The sequence below is a fragment of the Mya arenaria genome, chromosome 2 (genome assembly GCF_026914265.1).
Source record: "Mya arenaria isolate MELC-2E11 chromosome 2, ASM2691426v1".
NCBI classification, from domain to species: domain Eukaryota; kingdom Metazoa; phylum Mollusca; class Bivalvia; order Myida; family Myidae; genus Mya; species Mya arenaria.
Genome location: NC_069123.1, coordinates 38,805,413 through 38,826,271, shown reverse-complemented (window position 1 = coordinate 38,826,271; position 20,859 = coordinate 38,805,413).

Genomic DNA, 20,859 nt, shown 5'->3' with positions numbered 1-20,859 from the left:
AGCCAAAGTATTGGTAGACTGCTTCACATTTAACACCTATTTACAGAACTTCTTGTGGACTCTTTCTACAACGCCAGAATTCACATAACCCCATAATTCAGATCCATATTTAAGATCTGATGATACGCATCCATAAAAATATTAAACATTATATTTATTGGAACTATGATATAACGATCTAGCGCCATCAAAGAGTGGATAAATCTCGACCCCTATTCAGCTTTAGTTTCGTAACTTGCATAAATGATCCACCGCTAGTTAATACAACTTCTAGATTATTAACTTGTTTAACTTCCTATCGAACAACGAAGGTAAGAAAACGAAAGGTACATAGTTAGATGATGAAAGAGCACCGTAACTCAATACAAATGGATAAAGTAAAACTTAAATAAATTGCGTAATTACGCAAATAAGCAGTTCATTCGCACTATTCTTAACCGAAAAACATGTTTTTTTTACTATTTATTAAAGCGCTACTTGAACAGCTACTCATGTGCATAACACAGCTCCGTAGCTAGTTCTTTGGTAATGTTAACAAGGCTGGGTTGATGAGCCGGTAGGTGCATGAATCCATCAAATGTTAAAACTGTTATGTCGATTCCACGATGGTATATTCCAATGTACGATTAAAATTATGTATGCCTAGCGAGCAACAATCTAATACAACGAAGATAATAATTATTCTCATGTTTATTTTATAATATTAAAGGTACATTGTTAAATGATGAAAGAGCACATCTTTCAGTGATTCAGTGTCAATGGATTGAACATGAATTGGACGGTCAAAATTACAATGATAAAATTTGAAATTGAAACAACAACAACAACAACAACAATAGATAACAAGCACATGCAGAAACAAACTACATACTAAATAATGTTTACGTTAATAAAATGTAATGTCACATGTATCAAGTTGATTATGTACACGGATATTCAATTGACTGCCGGAGGATTTGCATAGCCACTGTAACCGGAAACTCCTTGTCCATAATACTGGTAGGACCGAGTGACCTGTGACGTTCTCGGGTACGACAATAAAGCAGACGATAAGTAAGAGTTGTTATTCTGTGAAATCGTCGCCGACAGTAATTGTGAAGCCATTACTTGGTGTGGTGACGTTCTCGGGTATGATAAATTTGTAGACGACAAGTATGAGTTGTTATTTGGTGAAACTGACGGAAGTTGTGACGCCATCTCTTGATGCGGTGACGTCCTTATCGGGTAAAGCGTCGGATCAGATGGAAATGGAGAAACAGTGCCCGGTGTCATGGTTACTGATGGGTACGCCATGTTAGACAGAGAAGCCGATTTGAGCGTCGTCGGCGTCGGAGAAAGACGTGGCTGGGTAGGGTTCACCGGAAATTGGGCACTGCGGTTGTTGTTCGGACTGATGGAGCTCTTTTGAAACCATGGATTAATGTAGCCGGAGGCCACATGCTGAGGGGAAGAAGTCACCACCATGTGACCGGGAGTCATGTAGCTGTAGGGATGTACGGGCGACATTGCGGGCGTCCTGGGAACCAGGCCAGCCGTGTAGCTGTTCATAGAGTTGTTGACGCGGCGCCTCCAGCGGGCACGCTTGTTCTGAAACCAGATCTGAAAGAACAACACCATAAGTTGACTTTTATTGTAATTTTATCTATATCTTTGTTTTTTTTAATATATTTTGTTTACGTATGCGTACACATTTTTAGTTCACTTGTACTGGTTTAAAATACAGAAAATGAAATAGGTTAAAGTATGCCTTTTGTCTAGTTTAGACAAGGGGGACGTAGAAACAACATTGATTTTAATGTAGTGATAGTTTATACATTTAATGGATCGACGAACCTTGATCTTATTGTCCGGAACTCCAAACTCTTTTGCCATATCCTCCATCTGTTCTGAGTCTGGGTAGGGATTCTCGTGGAACATCTTCATCAGGATCTGAATCTGCTCATTCGTGTAACACGTGCGCACGAGCTTTTTCCTTTTGGTCTCTTGTATCGTTTCCGGGCTAACTGAATCTGTTTCAGGACTGGTTGACTGTATTTCATGGCTAGTGAATTCAGTTTCCGGGCTAGAGGCTGCATCGACGCCACTTCCGGGTGATGTAAAACTGATACCGGAAGGAGATGACGTGGATGCAGACGATTGTGGAAAGGCGGAACCCTGCGTGGTCATCGAAGAATCTGTCATGGTTGCGTCTTCCGCTCCGTACTGTTCGGCGCCTTCCAGATGTTCTACTAAAAGGGGTAACAGCTTTGTGATAATGTTCGATGCTTTAGATGTTACTCATTCATTACATGTGTACCTACACATGACAACTAACCAGCTGATTTCTTTGAAACTTGCCGGGAAATTACATTTGAAAATTAAAAAAATCATATCCCGCAATTCATGCAAACCATGGTAGGCAGTTATATAATGGATTATGTACATATTTTGCGAGCGTCAAGTAGAAAATACGCCCTTAGCAATTGATAAGTATTCTATCTTTTAAAAAAATTAAAAGCTTACCATTTTGTTTATTGGTGTTTTGTTGCAACATATTTTGTCTGTAAGACAGGAAGTGGGAGGTACTGTATGGGGAAAATCGTTTTGCACGTGCGTCCTTGCTTGAGAGCTTCCCCTCGCGGTGCCCCATTTCGCCGGTCTCACTGAGCATGCGCGTCACGTTGTGAGTGAAACTTCCTGTTCCTGGCAAGACAGGACAAATGCTTTTGGCTTTGAGCGTCAGGGTATCCGTATCAGGTGTCCTGGCAGCTGAAAGTTCCGGCATGGTTTGGACGATTGTGGAAGCCTTCCGCGGAAACCCGTCTAAGGCGGAAAGGCCGCCATTGCTGGGCTGTTCTGTGTGGCCCCTGATAAACTGTTGGATCTGGGGACAATCAAATTCATATTTAACCATTGGATTTGTCCCAACTCATTTATAAAGATTCATAGTTTATTTCATTATAACATTATAATACATACACATATCTACACATAACACATTCTTTAAAATAATTATAAGAGACGTATTATATGTCAAATTAGTTGCTAAGGTAGAGGTTCATATATTTAGTGAACAATGTATGTCGCCTATTTCCAAATGATGCGGTACCGTGCGATTGCGTAACTCTGTTAGAAATATTGGTAATTTTGATAATTTTTAATCGATTAATACACTATCTGTATAATGTAACAAGCAAGGTATTTTGTAAGAAAATACCATTTAGTCATTTATTGTTTGTTAGTGGATTATTTAGAAATGTGCACATGCGCACTGGCTAGCAAAGAGATATATTTGTTTAGTTCTTAGTTTACATTTTGTACAAATTAATTATGACGTTTGCAAATAAACGTTGACTTGAAAAAATACCAACAATAAATGCGAAAGTGAAAAATAATTTTACTTACATGTTCGTGCATTTTGATTTTTCACAATTTTCTCAGCTTTTTTTCGTAATCTGTTTGCTTCGATTTTAATTGCTTCAACTGGAGTGGATTGATTCTGATTTGGCTTGGAATTATTCATCACTTATATAATGGGCTTGGACAAATGTCCTTGTCACTCTTTTTGAGTGAACTCGTTTGCTCGCGCAAACTGTTAACTGCTGGCAGTATTCAGAACTGTGATGAGTGAATAATAGTCGCTTTGTTTCAGCAATCATGAGCTCTTATTATTCAAACGTTTCTTATTATCAGAAATGAGAGACTTGATTTTTGTTAATTAAATTAGGTTATTAATAACATGGGTCTATAAACTATGGTTTAAAGAGTCGTAAATATTATGAGCAAGTGATGGGTTCTTGAATTTTCTGCTTTACAAAATTGCCATTAACGACATAAATATGGCAAAAACACACCAACAGATTTCTTACGTTTAACATAGTTTTTAAAATAATATTTTTTAGAACATAAATCAATAACACTTTGTTGACAGACTTTTTATTCTATGAAAACATTCCTAAAAATGAGATGTCTCCCTGCTCTGTTCTGCCTAGTGTATAAAACAATTGACACATACCTAAATATATTATATGTCATTAAAAGCCTTAAAACATTTAAATCAAATACATGGGTTGTTACTGAGGTACGTGTAAATTATAAACCGTAAAATGACACAATAATTTAAGTTTTAAAATAACAGCAGCATTACTTACACAAATAAAACATCCCATAATTAAGAATATCGTTTGCAGGTTTTGGCACAAAGTCTTTACTACATGTTATTTGCTAAGATATAAGACTTCTATATCGGACACACTTCGAAATAATGGATTATTTGTGTTCGCCTTTTCTAACAATGGCATTCGTATATTATAATTATACAACCTACATTAGAATAGCACATGGATTTCTGATTCAACAGAGTTGCAAAAAGGGCAAGACGATTATTTAGGGCAAGTTTTTCATATCGGCCCATTTCCACTCGGATAAGGGCTACCCCGCATTTAATTTTACTTAAGGCTGCCCTATTTTTGGCGGCATAATCAAATTACAAGTTTCAACAAAAAAGTTAGTTTTATACTTGCAATAGTTTCTTAACTTATTTCCACCCCTTCCACATCATTTGGTCTATTTATAGAATCGTGCCAATCATTGACATACGCTGACATCATTTTATCATATAATTGGCTAACAGCAGTGAATGCCGTTTGCCCAAAGTGCTATTCATTTATTAATATGAGACACAGGTGTATTACACAACCTAGACCAATGTCCGACTATAGACTTCCACTGACGGATAATCGGTGGTACACATGCCATTTCGTCTGAAACAGCATCGTTAGGTGTGTTAGGAAAACGATTTTACACCCCAGATGCACCGTAACTGAACGGCCAAACAATAGTCATATAATTTAGAGTATGCGTCACACGGCATACCACCAACGATTTTACATTTAACAATAAGAAGCCCGAGTGCACGGCTAGCACTCTGAGCAACGGCTTCAGCAGTCACATTATTATCAAGAAATTCATTGATAATAATGCCAAGGTAAGTATACTTATCAACTGCATATAAACTGTCATTGGCTCATATAAAAGTTGAAATGTGTACGTTGTACAGATTGAGTACGAATGGGAACTATATTACTTTTTGTTGTATTAATAGTCATGTCATTAATATTACACCAATCAGTTAAAGCAGTTAAATGTACCTGTAAATCAGCTTCGCTTGAAGCTAGTAGAACAATGGCATATGCATATAATAAAACATACATTTTCTCATCTTCAATAGAAATCCCAACATCTATTTTTTAAGTACTTAACTAGGTCATCTAAAAATAGATTAAACAATATTTGCGACAGGATGCAACCTTGCCACTAGAAACATTAAACCAGTCTGTACAAAGAGAGTTAACAAATACACAGGAACTGATCGAGGAATAGAGCGACATAACAGACTTAAGCATTTTACCAGATATACCCAGTCCAAATAACCTTGTCCACAACTTATCCCTGTGTATAAAATCATTAGCTTTTTTAAAATAAATATAAGCAGTAAAGCAGTTTTGCGTTTTTTTCCTGGTACCAATATTATGCTAGTAAGACTAGAGATTTGGTCTATTGTACTTCTGTTTTTACGAAAACCGCCCTATTCGTCCTCTAATAACTTTTGATTTTCAACCCAATAACCAAGGCGATCATTTAACACAGTACAACTAATTTTATACAGCGATGATGCAAGACTAATTCCTTTATATGATGACGGATCTCTAGGGTCCGTACTTGATGACTTCGGTATTGGGTTAACGATACATTTATTCCAAATACTTGGCACCGTAGTAAAATTGAAACAAACGTTAAATAAGGAATGCATGAACAAAATTGCAGAATCATTTTTAAAGCTTCACAGTATAATTATATTGTCTGCACCAATGGTTTTATCCGTTTCAGCTTTGTATATAGCCCTTTTTACTACCATAACAGAGATATTTGAATAAAATGAAAACTGAGCATCATCTCTTAGAGTATTAGTGTTTAGCGCTGAGACATCATAATTATGCGTATTGAACAAAGTACTAAAACTTGATTTCCATTTATCATGTGCAACGTTAACATCATGACATATAGAACCATCATCAAGTTTCCATTGGAATACGCTTCATCCTTTCTTGGTTAATTCCTATTTTACCAATAGATTTCCCAAACTTGTAACATTCTCGTTTCAGATTTCATTTTGCATATTGTTCCAGTAGAATCGTTTAGCTCTCTGTACCTCTTTGTCAAAACATTTTCTAGCATTTTCTAATATAATCAGTCTTTAATACACATTATTCACTTTAACAAACAGAGCCAAGCCAAGCTTTCTCCGCAGTACACATATTATACCATACAGTTTCTTACTCCACCAAGGTTTGCCTGGTCTGTGCTTTTTGTTGATGTTACAACTTCTAGTATCATAGCTTATCTTAATAGACTTATATAGAAGCTTACTATACATAGAGTCCTTAATTTAATCACACAATTCACAATATAAAGACCAGATGCTCTTCTGAACTTTTCATACCAAGTTTGTTGAAGACTATAAATTTGATCCTGCAATATAGCATTTTAAATACAATGATCTTGCTTTGCTAAGTCAAGTTTTAACATATACTTAACTATTCTAATATGTCTTTCAGTGTACAAAGGAAACCTGCCCAACTCTCAGTACAAAGCCAAAGTATTGGTAGACTGCTTCACATTTAACACCTATTTACAGAACATCTTGTGGACTCTTTCTACAACGCCAGAATTCACATAACCCCATAATGCAGAACCATATTTAAGATCTGATGATACGCATCCATAAAAATATTAAACATTATATTTATTGGAACTATGATATAACGATCTAGCGCCATCAAAGAGTGGATAAATCTCGACCCCTAGTTTCGTAACTTGCATAAATGATCCACCGCTAGTTAATACAACTTCTAGATTATTAACTTGTTTAACTTCCTATCGAACAACGAAGATAAGAAAACGAAAGGTACATAGTTAGATGATGAAAGAGCACCGTGACTCAATACAAATGGATAAAGTAAAACTTAAATAAATTGCGTAATTACGCAAATAAGCAGTTCATTCGCACTATTCTTAACCGAAAAACATGTTTTTTTTACTATTCATTAAAGCGCTACTTGAACAGCTACTCATGTGCATAACGCAGCTCCGTAGCTAGTTCTTTGGTAATGTTAACAAGGCTGGGTTGATGAGCCGGTAGGTGCATGAATCCATCAAATGTTAAAACTGTTATGTCGATTCCACGATGGTATATTCCAATGTACGGTTAAAATTATATATGCCTAGCGAGCAACAATCTAATACAACGAAGATAATAATTATTCACATGTTTATTTTATAATATTAAAGGTACATTGTTAAATGATGAAAGAGCACATCTTTCAGTGATTCAGTGTCAATGGATTGAACATGAATTGGACGGTCAAAATTACAATGATAAAATTTGAAATTGAAACAACAACAACAACAACAATAGATAACAAGCACATGCAGAAACAAACTACATACTAAATAATGTTTACGTTAATAAAATGTAATGTCACATGTATCAAGTTGATTATGTACACGGACATTCAATTGACTGCCGGAGGATTTGCATAGCCACTGTAACCGGAAACTCCTTGTCCATAATACTGGTAGGACGGAGTGACCTGTGACGTTCTCGGGTACGACAATAAAGCAGACGATAAGTAAGAGTTGTTATTTTGTGAAATCGTCGCCGACAGTAATTGTGACGCCATTACTTGGTGTGGTGACGTTCTCGGGTATGATAAATTTGTAGACGACAAGTATGAGTTATTATTTGGTGAAACTGACGGAAGTTGTGACGCCATCTCTTGATGCGATGACGTCCTTATCGGGTAAAGCGTCGGATCAGATGGAAATGGAGAAACAGTGCCCGGTGTCATGGTTACTGATGGGTACGCCATGTTAGACAGAGAAGCCGATTTGAGCGTCGTCGGCGTCGGAGAAAGACGTGGCTGGGCAGGGTTCACCGGAAATTGGGCACTGCGGTTGTTGTTCGGACTGATGGAGCTCTTTTGAATCCACGGATTAAAGTAGCCGGAGGCCACATGCTGAGGGGAAGAAGTCACCACCATGTGACCGGGAGTCATGTAGCTGTAGGGATGTACGGGCGACATTGCGGGCGTCCTGGGAACCAGGCCAGCCGTGTAGCTGTTCATAGAGTTGTTGACGCGGCGCCTCCAGCGGGCACGCTTGTTCTGAAACCAGATCTGAAAGAACAACACCATAAGTTGACTTTTATTGTAATTTTATCTATAGCTTTATTTTTTTAATATATTTTGTTTACGTATGCGTACACATTTTTAGTTCACTTGTACTGGTTTGAAATACAGAAAATGAAATAGGTTAAAGTATGCCTTTTGTCTAGTTTAGACAAGGGGGACGTAGAAACAACATTGATTTTAATGTAGTGATAGTTTATACATTTAATGGATCGACGAACCTTGATTTTATTGTCCGGAACTCCAAACTCTTTTGCCATATCCTCCATCTGTTCTGAGTCTGGGTAGGGATTCTCGTGGAACATCTTCATCAGGATCTGAATCTGCTCATTCGTGTAACACGTGCGCACGAGCTTTTTCCTTTTGGTCTCTTGTATCGTTTCCGGGCTAACTGAATCTGTTTCAGGACTGGTTGACTGTATTTCATGGCTAGTGAATTCAGTTTCCGGGCTAGAGGCTGCATCGACGCCACTTCCGGGTGATGTTAAACTGATACCGGAAGGAGATGACGTGGATGCAGACGATTGTGGAGAGGCGGAACCCTGCGTGGTCATCGAAGAATCTGTCATGGCTGCGTCTTCCGCTCCGTACTGTTCGGCGCCTTCCAGATGTTCTACTAAAAGGGGTAACAGCTTTGTGATAATGTTCGATGCTTTAGATGTTACTCATTCATTACATGTGTACCTACACATGACAACTAACCAGCTGATTTCTTTGAAACTTGCCGGGAAATTACATTTGAAAATTAAAAAAATCATATCCCGCAATTCATGCAAACCATGGTAGTCAGTTATATAATGGATTATGTACATATTTTGCGAGCGTCAAGTAGAAAATACGCCCTTAGCAATTGAAAAGTATTCTATCTTTTAAAAAATTCAAAAGCTTACCATTTTGTTTATTGGTGTTTTGTTGCAACATATTTTGTCTGTAAGACAGGAAGTGGGAGGTACTGTATGGGGAAAATCGTTTTGCACGTGCGTCCTTGCTTGAGAGCTTCCCCTCGTGGTGCCCCATTTCGCCGGTCTCACTGAGCATGCGCGTCACGTTGTGAGTGAAACCTCCTGTTCCTGGCAAGACAGGACAAATGCTTTTGGCTTTGAGCGTCAGGGTATCCGTATCAGGTGTCCTGGCAGCTGAAAGTTCCGGCATGGTTTGGACGATTGTGGAAGCCTTCCGCGGAAACCCGTCTAAGGCGGAAAGGCCGCCATTGCTGGGCTGTTCAGTGTGGCCCCTGGTAAACTGTTGGATCTGGGGACAATCAAATTCATATTTAACCATTGGATTTGTCCCAACTCATTTATAAAGATTCATAGTTTATTTCAGTCTAACATTATAATACATACACATATCTACACATAACACATTCTTTAAAATAATTATAAGAGACGTATTATATGTCAAATTAGTTGCAAAGGTAGAGTCGCCTTTTACCAAATAATGCGGAACCATGCGATTGCTTGTTTTTTTTAACTCTGTTAGAAATATTGGTAATTTTGATAATTTTTAATCGATTAATACGCTATCTGTCCAATGTAACAAGCAAGGTATTTTGAGAACAAGTTTTGTAAGAAAATACTGTTCAGTCATTCATTGTTTGTTAGTGGATTATTTAGAAATGTGCACATGCGCACTGGCTAGCAAAGAGATGTATTTGTTTAGTTCTTAGTTAATATTTTGTACAAATTAATTATATGACGTTTGCCAATAAACGTTGACTTAAAAAAATACCAACAATAAATGCGAAAGTGAAACAAAATAATTTTACTTACATGTTCGTACATTTTGATTTTTCACAATTTTCTCAGCTTTTTTCCTAATCTGTTTGCCTCGATTTTAATTGTTTCAACTAGAATGAATTGATTCTGATTTGGCTTGGAATTATTCATCACTTATATAATGGGCTTGGCCAAATGTCCTTGTCACTCTTTTTGAGTGAACTCGTTTGCTCGCGCAAACTGTTAACTGCTGGCAATATTCAGAACTGTGATGAGTGAATAATAGTCGCTTTGTTTCAGCAATCATGAGCTCTTATTATTCAAACGTTTCTTATTATCAGAAATGAGAGACTTGATTTTTGTTAATTGATTTAGGTTATTAATAACATGGGTCTATAAACTAAAGATTAAAGGTCGAAAATATTACGAGCAAGTGATGGGTTCTTGAATTTTTTGCTTTACAAATTTGCCATTAACGGCAAAAATATGGCAAAAACACACCAATAAATTTCTAACGATTAACATAGTTTAAAAATAATATTTTTAGAACTGGAAATTTGTCAGAAAGGTTGTTTCGATGATTTCTAGCTCAATTTCGAATATGGGTCATTCGGGTTCAAAATCTAGGTCACACAGCCCAAATATGGAAAAACCTTGTAAACACTATAGAGATAACATTTTCAGCCCAAATATACTGGAAATTTGCCAGAAAGGTTTCGCTGATTTCTAGCTAGAGTTTTAAAGATGGGTTAACTAGGGTCAAAATCTAGGTCACACAGCCCAGATATGGAAAAACCTTGTTAACACGCTACAGGTAACAGTTTCAGCCTTAATATCCTGTAAATTTGTCAAAGGTTATTTCGATCGTTTCTAGCTCAAGTTTGAATATGGGTCATCTTGGTTCAAAATCTAGGTCACTGAGCCTAAATATGGAAAAACCATGTTAACACTTTACAGGTAACGTTTTCAACCCAAATATTCTGGAAATTTGTCAAAGGTTGTTGCGATGATTTCTAGCTCAATTTCGAATATGGGTCATCTGGGTTCAAAATCTAGGTCACAGAGCCAAAATATGGAAATACCTTGTTAACAATCTAGAGAGTACATTTTCAGCCCAAATATCCTGGAAATTTGTGAGAAAGGTTGATTCGATGGTTTCTAGCTCAAGTTCGAATATGTATCACCTGGGTTCAAAATCTAGGTCACATAGCACAAATATGGGAAAACCTTGTTAACACACTAGAGGTAACATTTTCAACCCGAATATCCTGGAAATTTGTCAGAAAGGTTGATTTGATGATTTCTTGATCAACTTCGAATATTGGTCATCTGAGTTCAAAATCTAGGTCACACAGCCCAAATATGAAAAAACCTTGTAAACACTCTACAGGTAACAATTTCAACCTAAATATTCTGGAAATTTGTTAGAAAGGTTGTTTCAATGATTTCTAGCTCAAGTTCGAATAACACTCTACAGGTAACGTTTTCAACCTAAATATTCTGGAAATTTGTCAGAAAGGTTGTTTCGATGATTTCTAGGATATTTGGGCTATAGGTCATCTGGGTTCAAAATCTAGGTCACAGAGCCCAAATATGGAAATACCTTGTAAACAATCTATAGAGGTAACATTTTCAGCCCAAATATCCTTGAAAATTGCCAGAAAGGTTGTTTTGCTGTTTTCTAGCTCAAGTTTGAATATGGGTTATCTAGGGTACAAAACTAGGTCACTGAGCCCAAATATGGAAAAACATGTAAATACTCTATAGAGGTAACATTTTCAGCCCAAATATCCTGGAAATTTGCCAGAATGGTTGTTTCGCTGATTTCTAGCTGAAGTTTGAATATGGGTTATCTAGGGTAAAAAACTAGGTCACTGAGCTCAAATATGGAAAAACCTTGTTAACACTCTACAGGTAACATTTTCAGCCTTAATATCATGGAAATTTGTCAGAAAGGTTGTTTCAATGATATCTAGCTCAAGTTCGAACATGGGTCATCTGGGTTAAAAATCTAGGTCACAGAGCCCTAATATCAAAAAACCTTGTTAACGATCTAGAGTACATTTTCAACCCAAATATCCTGGACATTTGTGGGAAAGGTTGATTCGATGGTTTCTAGCTCAAGTTCGAATATGTGTCATCTGGGGTCAAAATCTAGGTCACGTACAGAGCCCAAATATTGAAAACCCCTGTTTACAATCTAGAGAGTACATTTTCAATCCAAATATCCTGGAAATTTGTGAGAAATGTTGATTCGATGGTTTCTTACCTTCAGGTGAAAAACGATATGTTGGCGGTGACCTTAAGCTTTAAAATGGTTTCTGCTCAATAACTAAAGAACGCTTGTACCCAGTAAATTTATACTTGGTATGCTAGATTGTCATGACTAGAAGATGACTTCGATTGCTTTTGAGACCAGTAGGTCAACGGTCAAGGTCACCTTGACCTTGATGTGAAGAAACGGCTTCCGCTAAATAACTAAAGATCCTTTGGGTCCAGGAACCTAATACTTGATATGCTAGTTGTTCATGACTAGAAGATGTCTCCTTCTGATCTTGAGATCAGAATGTCAAGGTTACCTTCAGGTGACCTCAAACTTAAAAATGGTTTCTGCTCAATAACTAAAGAACGCTTGTACCCAGGAAATTCATACTTAGTATGCTAGTTGGTCATGACTAGTAGGTGACCCCTATTGATTTTAAGATCAGTAGGTCAAAGGTCAAGGTCGCAGTAGATGTTCATTATTTAATACGGGTTAATAAACCAATCTTCACTGTTGGATCATCTCAAGTCCAAAATTACAAATTTCATGTCAATCATTTATTTTTTTCTCAGTTACGACCACAATACAGGGGAGACGTGCGCTTTAAAAAAATCTCTAGTTGAGCTAGGGTTGACATACTGTGACCAAACTTGATATGTAGGAAGAGTTTATTTAGGACTTCCATGTGATGCTGTTTGGTGCCCCTAGGATCAAGGTCTCTGTTACTAAAAACAGAAGAAAGCAGTTGAAATCTTCTGCCAGTCATTAAAGAAACTGGTTTTGTTACATCGGGGTTTTGAGGAGTAAGGAGGCTTTACTACTCGCCTTGGTGAAAGTTTTAGGGCAAATTGGCATCTTACACACAGTGGTTCAGGACCATCATATTATGAGGTTACATAACTCCATATTATCCTTAAATACAAATTATGGTCTCTTGTTTCAGGGCATATTGCGTATGGTTAAAGTCTAGGATTTTCACTAATTACTTGTTACTTAGTTGTTTACGACCATCACAGAATCAGATAACATAACTCCAGAGTTACCCTGAATACAAATTGAATACTTGATTGACTTTTTATTAACCAGGTGTTCACAAAGTTATTCTAGTTATGAGAATGATGTACGCCGTTGTTCAGGTAGGTGGCATCAAATTTACGTATGGGAATGATCAACATATGTTGACGAGACTTTGTTTATAGGATGCGATTAGGGAGACCTTTCATAGGTTTGCAATTGAGGCACCTAGGGTCAGGGTCACTGTTATTAAAAATAGAAAAAAAACGGTTAAAACTTAATAACTTTACTCCTGGTTGACATTTCTTGGCTCAACTAAGTATTTAGGAAGAGTTTATGGAGAATTTTCTTGGAATTGTATTTGGGACCCCTGGGGTCAAGGTCACTATTACTAAAATTGGAACTTTCGAAACTGAATATCTTAAAGTTGACATATGTTGACTTAACACAGTGTTTAGGAAAAGTTTATAGATACCTTTCATGGGATTGTGTTTGGGGGTCAAGGCCACTGTTGCTAACAAGAGCGGTCACAGACAGCTATATCCCCCGCCTCATGGGGGCATTTTTTGTAACGAAAGCCAATTAATGGTAAGGGTAGTTTCTCAGGCACAAAAGAAATGCGTAAAATTAAGAAAGGGCAATAACTCTTTCAAAAAAGGTCAAATTGCAAAAGCCTGACAATATGCGCTGCGACACTATATAGTCATCAATCTGTAAAAGTTTGGTAGATATTGCATGAAAAACGTAAGAGGAGTTGCGAAGAAACTAATTTTAAATGTAAAAAAGGGCAATAACTCTTTCAAAAATGGCCGTATCGCGAAAGCCCGACAATATGAGCTGCGTCACTATACAGTCATCAATCTGTGAAAGTTTGGTAGAAATCGCATAAAAAAGAGGTGTTGCGAATAAACCAATTTTAATTATATAGGAAGATTTTATGGAGACCTCTCATGGATAGGATTTGGGGTCTGCTCAAGATCATGATCAAGGTCACTGTTACGCAAAGTAGAAGAGTGGTTTGCACTGAATTACGTTGAAGTTGACATATGCAACCAAACTATATAGAGATCTTTCATTTGATTGTATTTCGGGCTCGAGTGTCATGGTCCTGGTCAAGGTCCCTGTTACTAAAAATAGACCAACGTCTGTTGCAACCAAGTTTGGTATGTAGGAAGAGTTTATGGAGACCTCTCATGGGACTGCATTTGGGGCCCGTAGGATATCGGTCACTGTTACTTACAAAAGATAACCGCTTGGTACTGATTAACTTATTAGGGTCGACACATTGTGACCAAACTTAGTATGTAAGTGTTTATAGATGCTTAACATATGGTTGCATTTGGGGCCACTAGGGTGAAGGTCAAGGTCACTGTTAACAAACATGAAAAAAAGTTTAAACTGAATCTCGAAACGAAGACTGAAGTTTTTCTGTCAATTATTGAAAACCTGGTTTGTTTGCATTGTGGCGTTCTTTGTGATTATAATTGATGCTTTTGAAAGGCACATATTTCACCATAATTGTATTTATTTCTAGGACAAAAAGGCAGTAAGTTGAGTCCTACGACAACTTTATTCACATTGTCTTTGTTTAGGAGAAGTGCTGTGCGCAAAAAGGCATCACATTGAGTATATATTTAGAGTTTTTGTCCTTGGATTGTTTTAACCAGGTTTCAACATTGTGAAACCTTATTCTGCCCGCCCGCCCATACAATGACGTATGACATTCTAATAACTTTATTTAGGGTTGACATATCTTAACCACGCTTGGTATATATGACAAGTTAACGGATACCTTTCATGAAATTGCGTTTAGGACCGTTAGTTTGAAGGTCTCTGTTAAAAAAAATAGTGAGTGCTGAATAATTTTAGTTACGGTTAAAATATCTTGACCATAGTGGGGCGGCTAAACATAAAATCATGCACTTTGGGTTAAAAGCATGACACTTTGCACACATATAAAACATCCCCTACTGATTATTTTTAGATATGGACCCAAGCCAGCAGCGCCCCCTGGTGACCGTGGCAACCATTTCTTCAAATGATTTTATCTTTGCAATAATACGTCATAGACTCATGTTCTTGGTGTCCAAATATACATATTTTAGGTCAAGGAAGCCATTGCGAAAACCAAAAAAGGATATATAAAGTATTTGTTTTCTAGAACTAAATCTTATATCATTTAAAATGCTCATTTTCGACAACATCATTGACGAATATTAAACGATCACGATCCTGGTATATAGGAAATCTATAACATATACTGGACCCAAAATTGTATAATATATGTTTTTTGCCAGAAATCTTTCTTACTAAACGATTATCTCCCAATGTGTGACATAAGGCTCCAACGGCATTCCCTCATGGTCCTATTTGAACCATTCCATGTTTCTGTTCTAAAACACTCCATGTCGTATGGCTCTGCCCCCACTGTTTTTTGATATGTTGTTTAACCCTTGACCTTTCTTTGGCCATTCAAATAGTGTCTGTCTCATGATCAGACCAGATCCTGTTGTCACTAAATTCAAAGGACCAGTCAAGCTAGACTCTTATTGCAGCAGTTGCACCATTAAAGGCCAATTTTTGGTTGGAGAAACTATGGGGACTGCTCAGTTAACAGGAGCTGACCAAAGAAGAGTTTGTATCATGGTCTGCATACCATACAACAGGATCAAACAGCTCCTAGTACAGTTGATGCTCTCATGTCCCTGTTCCCGGAATTCGTACATTCGGGTAACAAAGTAACACTCGATGAATGATGTTAAGGCTGCAATAGAATACCTCAACACTGGTCAAAATTCAGTATTAGAAATGGATCAACCAGTGTTTGTAATAGCACAATCAATACAGTGCAACACATGGAGAAGGTGAATATCTTATCATGTTTGGTGGACTACACATTGAGATGACAGCATTCAATGTCGACTATTTTCGTCAGAATTGATGGAAGTGGTTATGCAACTGCCATCTTAATGCCGGGAATGCAGAGTCGATGACTCCCTATTGAAAGCCATACATTTAACCAGGACAAAGCATGCATAACAGATAACGAAATGTACAAAGAAATTATGCAAGCGAGAGATAACTTATTGATTTTCAAAGGCTGGTGTGACAAGATGATAGCAGAGGAATCACAGTTTAAATATTGGTCCATTGTGCTTGAAATGGAACTTTGTATATATCAGATCATCGAATCAATCATGACAGGAAATGTTCTTAGCTACTGCGTGCACTGTTCATCGCATGGGTATTCAGCTTTGACCATATCAATTATGCTAGATGGCTCTAATGCATATCAGAGACATGTACTCTCTGTCAGAAATGCACCCTGTCATCTACGAAGAGCTTGTCACAGGAGAACTAATTGCACACAAAACAAAATGTCCGTTATTTGCCATGGCACTTAATCAAGCACATGCAACCTGTGATATGAAAGGCCATGGCTGGACTGTCGGCTTGACTCACAATCCATTTACACTACAACGCTGGATGGTTGTAGGCCCCGAAACATTAAAAATGGTTTGAAGATGGCACCATTTATGGTCCAACTAAACACTATGAACTACAGCTTTTCAATCTCATTTGCCAGAAATAAAGATATTACCCTTAAAAATAGTGTGTTAAATCTATGAACATTATGTATAAATATGAATCTTTTGAATCGGAAGTACATTGTTATCTCCAAGAGAGGTTGATACTTTTAAAATTGAAGATGCCCATCATTAATCATCCGGAACGTACGTGCATTGTTTACAAATGGTCAGGTGAAAAATCATTCTTCATGTTTGGGCCGTTGTTGTTGTTTTAATTTTATTTCAAACTATAAATTGTTCTTCCAAATACGTCCCCTTTATCGTAATTGATCTTTATGTACTATACCATTGCCTTTCTTGATATATAAATGATATTGAACTAGACCATATCAAACAAACAAAAAAGTTGAGAACTAAAGAAATATTTACCGTCTTGGCTTATAACAAGGGGTGTGTTTTTGAAACCATGATAATAAAAAAACGAATAATCTTAACAATTATATAACTCGTTTTATATACAGATAGAGAGTTAATGGTCCAGAAACAAGAAACAATTAAATGGAAAGTTCCCCTCTATAATTAAGATGTCATTGAGTTTTGGCAACATCTCTACCATTGTCATTGAGCTGTCTGAATTTTCGCTTAAATAAACGACAGTTTGGGTTAACTCATCCCGCATCATAAGGTTACTCGAAATTTTACCATATGAAACTGTTTATTAATGGCTTTTGTCTCAACCTTATCCTTGTATCAACATTCGACTCGTCTCAACCACACGTCAGAAACTCACACATGTCTCATATTTATACATGTCTCAACTTTACACTCCTCTCAATTTTACACTTGCTTTAACCTCTAAACGTGTCAACCCCACGGTGGCATCAACCTCACACTTGTTTAAACTCTCCCTTACCTCAAAAGCGCACTTGTCTCAACCTCACTTTTGCCTCGACCTTTCACTTGTCTCAACCTCATTTTTGCCTCACCCTTTCATCTGTCTCAACCTTACTCTGGTCTCAAACTTTCATTTGTCTCAATCACACACTTGCCTCAACCTCTCACTCGTCTCAACCTCACTCTTGCCTCAACCTTTTACTTGTCTCGACCTTTCACTTGTCTCAATCACACACTTGTCTCAACCTCTCACTTGACTCAATCACACACTTGCCTCAACCTCACGCTCGTCTCAACGTCACTCTTGCCTCGACCTGTCACTCGTCTCAACGTCACTCTTGCCTTAACCTCGATTAATAAATTAGTTTTACACATGTCTCAATCTTAATCGTCACAAACTCACAGTTGTCTCACCCTTACACCTGACTCATTACAACGCATGTCTAAATGAGGTGTTTACTATACTTTCTCAAGTGTAAATTTCCCTAAAGGAACGACAACAGAACATGTTTGATTGTGATTTTTTATTATGATTTTCATATGTTGAAGTTGATATATCATTATTCATTCATTGTCCGTATATCTCTGATTCACTGTAAAATGTCAACTTGTCAAATCATGCCATTTTATTGTTGATGATGCTATGTTATGTGAGTACACTTGTATTGCTGAGCTTCTGTTGTATGCGCGAGGACTGGGGCCTTCAAAAACAATGTCTATTGGATCTAGATGTAAACATTAATCACTAGGCCACACCAAATAAATACAAACCACATTACTTTGTTTAATAACTCACTTAATGAACGCCAAAGGCAAAGCTCGAAAATGCGGACGACAAAACAAACTAGAGCTATCACTGAGTTAATACATCCGGACGCCGTCCACTTAGAAAACATGTAGTATTGCTATCTAAAACTGACAATGTTGTACAATATAGAGTTTTGGTTCTTGTACACTTTTCTTCATCACAATGTGCCTAACTATTGTAGACAAGGTAATTACATTTCATCTAGTAGTTTTTAAGTTATACTATGGACAAAAAAGAAAAAAAGGACAATAACACAATAGTTATAGTTCCTGTACATCTCATTACCTCTTATTGTGCTTTAGTTTATAAACAGTTGTATTAGATTCCATCAAGAATTTAAAGTTAAACACTGGCCAAGATCAAGTAATAAAGGCAAAACTATTGTTAGCAATTGGCTAATGTTTTGATATGGTTCTTATTCACTGCACTTCCACTCTTTGTGCTTGAACGAGGTATAAAGTTGTTATAAATCATATCACGTAGTTTTCAAGTCATGCTGCGGACAAGGAAAATGTAAGGGTAATAACTCTATAATTTACTAAAATAAATAGATGTTTTTTTCTCTTTGTGCTTAACCATTAAATGAAGTTTCAATATATTTCATTATGTTGTTTTCAAGTTACCGACCGACAATCTTCGTTTGTTAGGTGCATAACTCAAAAGTCTGTTGGAATATGACAATTGTGTGTGACGCTCATGGTGGGCATTTGTGCAAGGTTATTAAAAGCAAACAATGCATGGCCATGCAAATGCCCAAATGTCTCGAAACAAAAGAAATTTTACCAATGGCCCTTTGAATGTGACATTGACCTTTGACCTGCAGACTCGATTTTGCACACGGCTTGACGCCTTTTAATCGCAAACAATTGTCAACTTTTGTTTAATAAAACCCATTTTAGGTCAAGTTACAGCCTGGGGAGGCAAATCTAGGAATTTTAACCAAAATGCATATTCATATGTCCTTGACCTTTGATAAGCATACAGTCATCTTAAACGTTCATTGTGAGCATTTGTGCAAAGTGGGTTTACACTGCCACATTGCATAACCTTGTAATAAAACTGAAAACAAAGAAGTCCGCCATTAACATTGACTTAATGACATGGGTCTTGCAAGTAACACGCCGCCTTTTCATGGTGAACATTTGAGCATAGGTTTTTGTGCATTTGTAAAATAACCCCAAAGCACGGTCAAGTAACACGATTTAAAAAGTATACAGCAAGGAATGTAGACCAATGACCATGACAACCCAAAATCGGATGAACATACTGAGCCACGCAACACACCGAATTGTCATTGGAACAACTGTGTCGAGTTCAATGCAAATGCGATCGACAAAAAAGTAAATACAGTATAATCGCTAGCGGCATTCACGACCTCGGCCATTTTGCATAAGAATAAAACTTATAAAAGGATAAGTAACGTAGTTAACATTTCTGAACATAATAAAATACAAACAAATAAAAGATAATCGTACAAGACTTTAAAACATATTGACTCTTTATTCACACTAGCAATGAGCTGATAAACTATCGCACCTGATGACTTTTCTAAAGACGTCAGCATCCACATCCGCTATTTCTACGACGGCGGCTTCCGGGAGTGAGCCACAGAACATGGTGTAGAACACCGGTGAGCGGCTTGCTAGCATGAACCGGTGACACCTCACTTCCTGGTTGTCCTTCCACGTCAGAAATGTGACGTCACATAAAACGTCATCATCTAGCAAATGTACGTTCGTGACAGCGAACAAATAGTCATGTTGCCAGGCGTCAGTCATAATTGGCAGCTCTGATTTCTACAATTAAAGTACAGTACGTTTATAGGTTGTTGCTTCATATTTTGTTTTTAACAAGAACTGTTACGGAGACACTGCGCTCGACTTTTCCACCGCTTTTAAGTTTAAGGATTGCATAGTATTGGTGAAAAATGCTTACTATAAAATTAGATCACATGTTAATAATATGCAATATATGCAATAATAGAATGAACTTACTTGATTGTTTAAGTACGCTGAATGTTTGAGACCTTGTATTAAGTTTCAATGCAATGCATAAAGTACATCCTGATAAATTGACTTATATATGTTTACCTGCATAATTTTAACCAATATTTCTAAGTCAAATAACAAATGGCCGAAATTTATATGATATGCAAAAAAGGGTTATCAAACTTCATCAATCGCGTAGGCTGGATTGTTGGGAGCTCTTAAATAAATTTTCAATGCATTTGTCAAGTAGCTGCTGAGAGATTGACATAGGCACGCTTACATGTAAAACCTAAACTGGAATTTCTATGTCGAATAAGAAAGGGCCATAATTTACATAAACATATATATATATATATATATATATATATATATATATATATATATATATATATATACATATATATATATATATATAT